The sequence below is a fragment of the Sus scrofa genome, chromosome 17 (genome assembly GCF_000003025.6).
Source record: "Sus scrofa isolate TJ Tabasco breed Duroc chromosome 17, Sscrofa11.1, whole genome shotgun sequence".
NCBI classification, from domain to species: Eukaryota; Metazoa; Chordata; class Mammalia; order Artiodactyla; family Suidae; genus Sus; species Sus scrofa.
In genome coordinates this window covers 52,717,013-52,725,119 of record NC_010459.5, presented here as the reverse complement: position 1 = coordinate 52,725,119, position 8,107 = coordinate 52,717,013, and the positions used below count along the sequence as shown (strand labels likewise).

The 8,107-nt window shown below is 57.6% G+C and overlaps 1 long non-coding RNA gene across 1 annotated transcript in view; it reads right to left on the bottom strand.

The window, feature by feature from the left end:
• LOC102168017 overlaps positions 1,938-8,107 on the bottom strand; it is a 40,773-nt gene continuing 34,603 nt past the window's right edge. Inside the window, exon 5 of the long non-coding RNA XR_002340049.1 lies at positions 1,938-7,250. This is a non-coding gene — a long non-coding RNA (uncharacterized LOC102168017). The remainder of the gene's footprint in view (positions 7,251-8,107) is intronic.

Genomic DNA, 8,107 nt, shown 5'->3' with positions numbered 1-8,107 from the left:
CTCCCTATTTAGTGAAGAAAATGGAAGCAGCTGGAGGGAGCCACCGTGAGCTCCTATCCCATCAGGGCCTCTGTGCTCCCTCGGCTTTGCCTCGCGATACTTCCAGGGGTCCCACCTTAGACCACCCTACCACCCCTGCTTCGCAAAACACCGCCCAGCATCCTTCTCTACTAGGTCAATTCTGATCAGAACATGAACGTGCAGTGACTTCTCCCACTTTAATAACTGCTGAGCTTACAAGCCCCCCTTCAGCTGTGGTCTTATTCCTCTGTTCTCCTTCGAGGAGAAGACTCCTCGACGTCCTGGCCGTGTCCCCTTGCTCCCATGCCTCTCTCCCCCATCCTCTCTGGAACTCACTCCCATCAGCCTCCACACCCACCGACACCACGTAGTCAGAGTCACCAGCAACCCCAGTTGGCTGTTAAGTCAGCGGCCCATTGCGCATCCTCATCTCCCACGGGCCCCACGCCCCCAGGCCTTCTTCTCTCCCACTGGCCTTTCCACACCATTTGGTGCGGGTTCCTCATCTCCCCAACTCTGGGAGACCCCGGGCTCAGCCCCTGGGCCTCTTTTCTATCTGCGCCTATTTCCTTGGTGATGTCTTCCAATCACATGTTTTTTGTTTGTTTTTGTTTGTTTGTTTGTTTTAGGGCTGCACCTGCAATATATGGAAGTTCCCAGGCTAAGGGTCCAATCAGAGCTGGAGTCACAGCAACGCAGGATCTGAGCCGCATCTGCAACGAACACCACAGCTCACGGCAATGCCGGATCCTTTAACCTACTGAGCAAGGCCAGGGATCAAACCCATGTCCTCATGGATACTAGTTGGGTTCTTAACCCACTGAGCCACAATAGGAACTCCTGGACTGCATGCTTTTAAATACCATTTGCATGCCTAGGACTCCCAGACTGATGTCACCTGCCTGGATCCTTCTCCTGAATTCCAGACTCATTTATCCCCTGCCTACTTGATAAACTCCATTTGGAACTCAGGGCAGCTTCTGGCCTTGGACAGTAAGGGACTGAAGAAGAGCTGAATCCTGCCAACAGCCGCTGATTTTGCCTGGAAGTGGATGCTACGCAGTGGAGCCTTGAGTGAACTCTGGCCCCTGTGCCGCCTTGATCACAGCCCCCGGAGTGACCCTGAGCAGAAGACGCTGTTAAGCTGCTCCTGATTCCAGCTCACAGATGATGGGATGATAAACCTGTGTTGTTTTCAGCTACTAAGTTTTGAGGTCATTTGTTTTATAACAATCACACGTGCACACACACACCACACACTGGTCGAGGCACCAGCTTGGGGTCACACGGCCTGTTGGAAGAGGTCAGAATCCAAGCCCAGCCTGTCCCCTAGATCCTGTGCTTTTAAATTTCAAATCACACCACCTCTCAGATTGCTCTGCATCTTGACGTTCCCACCAGGATCTCCACAAAGCAGATGGATGCTTGTGAGCCCTGTTTCTAACTGGTCTGTGCCGCCTCCACCCACTAGCGCAGCTGCCAGATGTTCGTTCTAAGGCTCAAGTCAGACTCCATCACTCTTAAAGGCCTGTGATGAGCTGTCCCCAGGGCTCTCAGGGCTGCCGCCCACCCTGCCCAGCTCTGTACCCCCCTTAGCCGGTGCCCGTGTGCTGGCTCTACCCCTGGTCTGGGCTCTTCCTCCTGGGTGGCCGTCCCACCCCTGTTTTAGGATTTTGGGGGAGCCCCCTCCTGCCCCTCTGCCCTTGGTCACCCTCCCCCTTTATATTCACCCTCCCCCCTCCTGGCACCCCACCATCAGCATTTAAACATGCTGGGTGTCCCCTGTCTAAATAAACCAGAAGTAAAAATAGAAAAAGCCATCACCCCCCACCTCCAGCTACTGGCCTGGCTCTCTCCCGGCCTCCCAGCAAAGCAAAGAGCTGTTGATGAGTCTTGTCCCTGCTTCCTCTCCTCCTGCCCACCCCTCTACCTCTGCCCCCAGCCTACCGCCAAAACCAGGGCCCATGGAGCCACCAGGGCCCTCCCCCGGCTGAACCAAATGGATTCTTCTGGATTCTCTCCTTCCTGGGCTTCTCAGCTCTGTTGGGTTCCCTCCGCCTTGTGAGCCTGTGCCCTTGCCCTTGGTTTTCTGGACACCTGTGCACCTGTCTCCCTCCTTCCACCCACCAGCCCCTCGTCCTCCCTCCACAGCCCAAGTGGAGGCTCCCCAGGCATCCGCCCCAGGACTCTGTGTCTTCTCATCCACCGGGACCTTGTTCCTTTGATTCCCATCCTGAGACGAACAACGCCCAGGTGCGTTGGCTCCAGCCAGGTCTTCCCTCACCCTGACACCCAACGGAGCTCATCACATGGCCCCAGACCTGCAAAGCATCGTTCTCCTCCCATGAAGCCGTCTCACAAGATGACATCACCATCTACCCTGTTGCCACACCTAGAACCCCAGGATTTAGCTGCACTGCCCTCCCCTCCCAGCCCATATGGCGTACTGGGCACCCTTCTGCCACCCTCCTTCTCCAGACCCCAGTGTCTCGTTTTTCGTCTAGGGCCTATGGCATGATCTTTCCCACGACTGTTCTTTGTCCCCATGAGAAGATCAGCTCCTGGAGGGCAGGGCACAGTCTGTCTAGTCCACAGCTGTGCTCACAGCGCCAAGAAGAGCCAGGCGTGTGGCAGGCACGCCCGTCTTTGATGAATGAATGGATACATTGTGCAATCGGTTCTCTCTGGAACTCTGGCTTCGGAGATGCTTTTCGGAGATGCCAGCTGCACGGCCCGGGGTGATGGCCTGCGAGTGTTGGGGTGCCGAAAGCTCTCCTTCCACCCCATGAGGAAACAAGGAGAGAGGGCTCTCTGCAGACCCTGGGCTCAGACTCCTAGCCTCTGACACTGGAAGGAAGAAGGTTCTGGTGATTACAAGTCCCCCAGTCCAGGGCACTTGGTTACAGCAGCTCAAATGGATGGACACTGCCCGTCGTGGGCCCGTGCAAAGCAGCCACTCTTATCACCTGCATTTTCTCCACAGGAATCAGGCTCTGAGAGGTGACGTGGCTTCCCCACGACCCCGAGGCCGGTGCAGCAAAGACAGGCTGCAAACCCTGGTGTCCTTGACTCCGAAGCCTATATTCCCCTCCAAACCGCCGGGCTTTTCCAAGGTACTTTCACCTCACTGGGCTTCAATTTCTCCATTTGTCTCGTGAATCGACTTGTCTAGATCAGCCCATCCAGAGAACACAGGCTCTGTGACTTGTTGGTCGATGTTACAGGGGCGGGGAGGGGGGGTGACATTAGGGGAAATAGGTTTTTTGGCACAAGTGCTGAGTTGACATTAGAAAGCCTGTCTTGCATTTTGCTGCAGAGCTTCTCGGAGCTTCTAAGAGAGAAAAGGGTGCTGTGACTGTTTGAAAGGTGGACCGTCCCCACACAGCATGTCCCCACCCATGGGCCATTTTGCGTGGGACAGCACTCGGGACCAATCCGGGGACGTCCTGCTCTGAAAGGCTAAACCGGATGATCTCAAGGATCTCCTCCTGTTTGTAAAGTTCTACAAGCTTTAACCCACTGTCAGCAGGTCTGAGGCCGAGCCTCATCCTGCCAAGTCCTGCTCCTGAGAGGCTGCCGTCACTCAGCCGTCCTGTGTGAGCGTCCTGTCACTGCATTAACCAACTGCCACCGACTTGTGCCTTAAGACAACAAGAGTCACCATCTTACAGTCAGGAGGTCAGAGGTCCCTGGGCTACCATCGGGGCATTGGTAGGGCTGTGTTCCTTCTGGAGGCTCGAGGGTGTGCCTGCCTCTTCCAGCTTCTGGTGGCCACTCTGCCTTCACTGGCTCCCAGCCCCCTCCTCCGCCTTCAGAACCAGCCGTGGCAGGTCCAGCCTTTCTTGCTGCTCCCTCTTCCACTTCCCTGTGGTTCCACTGGACCCACCTGGATCCCCCAGTTCTGGTCTCAGCATCATAAGGTCAGCTGCTCAGTGAGCTTCATTTCATTGGTAGCCTTAATCCCCCCTCCCCCCGTGCCTTGTAATGTCCACGCACAGGGGCTGGGGAGCAGGGCCTGCCCATCTTTGGGGGGCAGTTACCTGCTTTCCTCACCTCCTTTGCTCAGCTCTGAACTCAGCACATAATGATGTGTGTCCCTGGGCTAGTTACGTTCTCACCACAGCTGGGGGGCCCCCATCACCCCAACTGACAGGAAAGGGGTATCAGAGGCATGAAGTCACCTGCCAGAGGCCACTCGGTGGGAAAACTGCCAAACTGGGACTCAGGCCCACCTCCACCCATGTGCCACAGGAGCCCTTGCCCTTGGCCACCATGGGGGGGGGGCTCTGTCACCCATCATAGGCCACCTCCTTCCCTGGTGCTGCATGCAGAATAGTGGGGGCAGTCCTAGGTTCCACGTGTCACTTACACAGGCAAGGGACCCACTTCTCTGAGCCTCAGGGGCCTCCTCCCTGACCTGCCCCTCCGCACACACACACCACCGGTGTGTGGAAGGAGCCAGTGTGAGAGTGTCTGGTGCAGAGACCTCACTCAGGCCTCACTAGTTGAGTCTGTATGGAAGGTGGCCGGTGGCCTGTAGCCCTGAGCTGGCCTCGGGGGCCGGCGGGTGGCGATGCTCCTGATGTACCATAATGCCGTGGAAAACCCTGGAAACCCAAAGATGGTGGAAGTGAACCTGCCTTGGCGAGTGCCTGGGCCAGGTGCTCGCACACCTGTGTGCTCACCTGCCCCAAAGCCTCCTGGAGACTTCTCATCCCGGCAGCCTCAGCACACAGCCGGGGAAACTGAGGCCTGGATAACTGGCTAAGAACCCCCTCCATTCATGTGAGCAAGCCCCAAGATTTATTGGGACTGAACTGGATAAGAGAGCCCTGGACAGGATTTCCTGGTGTTGAATGTGTGTCCTGGCTACAGCGGGGGAGAGCTCACGTTCCAGCAGGAGACAGACTGTAAACAGAAGGCGCAGAAGGGATGGAGTAAGTGGGGGGGGGCAGGTTAGGGGAGGCGCTGGAGTAGGCGGGGGACGGAGCAGGGAGGGCGGCAGGCGGTGGGATGGCGAGTCCTCAGCATGTGCCTGGACCACACGAATCGTGTCACTGGAACCACGGCCAGGAAGGGCAGCCACCCTGCGAGGTAGGACTCCCCTGTTTTTCAGGTGAGGCTGGGGGCTCAGAAAGGCCCCCTGCTGATGAGCACACATCAGGAAGTGGCAGAGTTAAGATCTGAACCCAGGTCTGTGTGCCTCAGGCACATGTACGCATCAGGCTGCCCCTCCCCCCAGAGGGGACCACGAGGCCACAGGGGGTGTGACCCCTGAATCTCAGATCTTTGGGGTCACAGTGCTACACTGGAGGCTATCCCCGTTCCCCCAGAAGAGAGGAGGAGAAGCAGGTGCCTCCTCAGATGCGTGGGGAGAACCGATCACGGAGATTTGTTTTGAGGGTCTACACCCCTGAATCTGGCCATGAACCCATGCCTTCGCCTGTGGCTATTGTGAGCCTCAGGAATCCAACTTCCTTCCACGGTCAGGTGGCCGGGCGGGGAGCCCACGGTGCCCCCTAAGTGGGCACAGCTGTCAGGCGTCCCTCTTTAGAAACATTCACGTTTCCGAGACACTAAATCCTTTCCTTCCTAATGAGCATTTCCCCCCACACATCCGAGTCGGAACAGATACATCCTCCCGGCCCAGCCAAGGCAAAGTTTGGGCAGAAATTTCCCTGATGCTGAATCCTGGGGCGCATTCTAAGGTGAAGAGGAGGCCCCTGGGAGCTGGAGCCAGGCTCTCCGTGGAGCCCTACTGCCCCCTAGAGGGCGGGATCCCAGAGCCCAGGTGGGGGGGACCTCCTGCAGCTCCTCTGCTTCTCTGCCCCTCCTCCCCTTCTCACCCCAGAACAACCTTTAGCCTGACCTCTGTCCATCCCCGGAGTCAGCATGACGTAGGGGACCCCTGGCTCCACTGGCCGGTCCCAAGGATCCAACTTGCTCTGCCCCAAGTGGCAGCCAACATCCACAGGTACTTCTGCCCAGCCTGGGTGAAGACCATAAAGCCCTAAACCCCCCCAAAAAACACGGTGCCCCAGGCCCCAAACCTGATTCAAACAAGCCTCACATTAAGCTGTAAAATGAGGAAGGTGGAAGGCGCAGAGTTTTGCGTGGTGACGACCTCTGGGCCTCGTTTGGTTTTTTAAAATAAATATCCCTCAAATTATGAACAAAATGTTTGGGTGCATGGCTCTGCCCATGCGCCAATAATGTTAACATTTAAGGATTCTTTTCGGAGGATTCGCTCCTGCCTATTCAGCGAGTCCCAGGAACTCTGCAGGTGTGAAGGCTCCCCGTAGGTTCACTCACTGAGACCTCAGGATGATGGTTCTAGGCGGTTGTGTGGCTGCTGTCCCTGTTTTATAGGCTATGAAAGCGAGGCGCAGAGGGATGAAGCCACTGGCCAAGGTTGCATGGCCAAGAAGTGAGAGAGAGGCCCCAACCTGGTCCTTCTCAGCATCCAGGGTCCAGCTTCAGTGTCCCCTCTTCTGAGAAGCCTTCCCTGAGCCCCCACCCCAGCTGGAGCTGCTCTGCTCCACCTGCCCCCAGTGCTGCTGGTCTAGCCCCTCCTTGGCTTCCTTTGCAGCTCCACCTGCAGCGGCAGGGGTGGGGGGCGGGGGTGTGTGTGGGGCTCTGTTCTGGTTGGGTCTGCCGCCCCCAGTGCAAAGGCAGATCCGTGTGGGCAGGAACGGGATCTGTCTGCCTGGCTTCCGTATCCCCAGCAGCGTGCCCGGCACGTGGAAGGGGAGGTCCCTCAACATGTGTGGAATGAATGAATGAATGAATGAATGAAGACGTACAGCTCCTATTCTCAGCAAGCGCCCACCCCCTGGAGGGAAATGGGCCTTTCTGTGGAGCAGGTTGAATGGCACCTGCCCCCGATCCCGATGTCCTCCCGGAACCTGTGAGATGGCACCTTATCTGGAAAAAGCGTCCATGGGGATGTAATGAAGTTAATAATCTCAAGATGAGCTCATCCTGGATTACTGGGGGTGGGGGGAGATCCAGTGACAAGGGTCCTTATGAGAGGAGGGAAAGGCACAGACACAAAGAAGGCCACACGAAGATGGAGGCAGAGACTGGGGTTCTGCTGTGACAAGCCAAGGGACATCTGAAGCCACCAGAAGCTAGAAAAAAAAAGGTGATGAAAGATTCCTCCGTCGATAGAGCCTTTGGAGGGAGCCTGGCCCCGCTGACGCCTCGACTCAGGACTTCAGCCTCCGCGTCTGTAAGAGAACAGATTTTGGTTGTTTCAGGCCCCTGGCTTGTGGCAACTTGTTATGGCAACGCCGGGGAAGAACGCCCTGAGCAGGCACAGGTGGTTTATCAACATGCGAACACCCCACAGAGGGGCGCACAGGCCTGGCCACGAGGGGTGCCAGCCGAGGGCCCTCTGGGGTGGGGGGTGCTCAGCCCTCCACGCCTTTCCTGGCAGAGATGCGAGACACCCGCCCCCTCGCAGTATCGGTCACTGCTCTGCTATGACCCATCGTCCCCGTCTAGGCTAACCCACCTTGTGGATGGCCTAGAACTGCCAAAGGGAGCAACCCTCTTACCCGCAGGTGTGCAACTCACCTAAGCGCACAGGTGCTCGCTCCCCTCCTGCGCAGGCCCTCCCCTTCCAGCCTGCCCTTCGCCAAAGCCCCTCCCGCTGGGAGCTTTCCAGAACCCCCTGCTTGGAGGTGCTTCTCTCTCCCCCTTGGGTTCTTCTGGCCCGAGTCCTTCCAGCCACCGAACTTCGGGAATGACCACGGCCTGCCCCACCTGTCTCTACCCGCCACCTGGCACAGAGTAGAGGTGCAGCAGGTAACAGGGACCGTGTCCTCGGTCAGCCTCGTGCTCTGCTGCCCTCCACCCCTGTGCCACCCACCTCTCACCCCCCCTTTCCTGTCACCGACCTCAGACCCCACTCAGGCCCCGCCCACTACCTCTGGCTGCCCTCTCCCACCTCACCGGGTACCAGGTTCACAGCCTCGGGGCTGAGCAGGCTTTGCCTGGCGGCTTCCAGTTCCTAAGGAGACCTCTGACTCCACCCACTAGATTGTCCCGCCCAGGTGGGTCAAGGGCATTGATCTTAGACCCC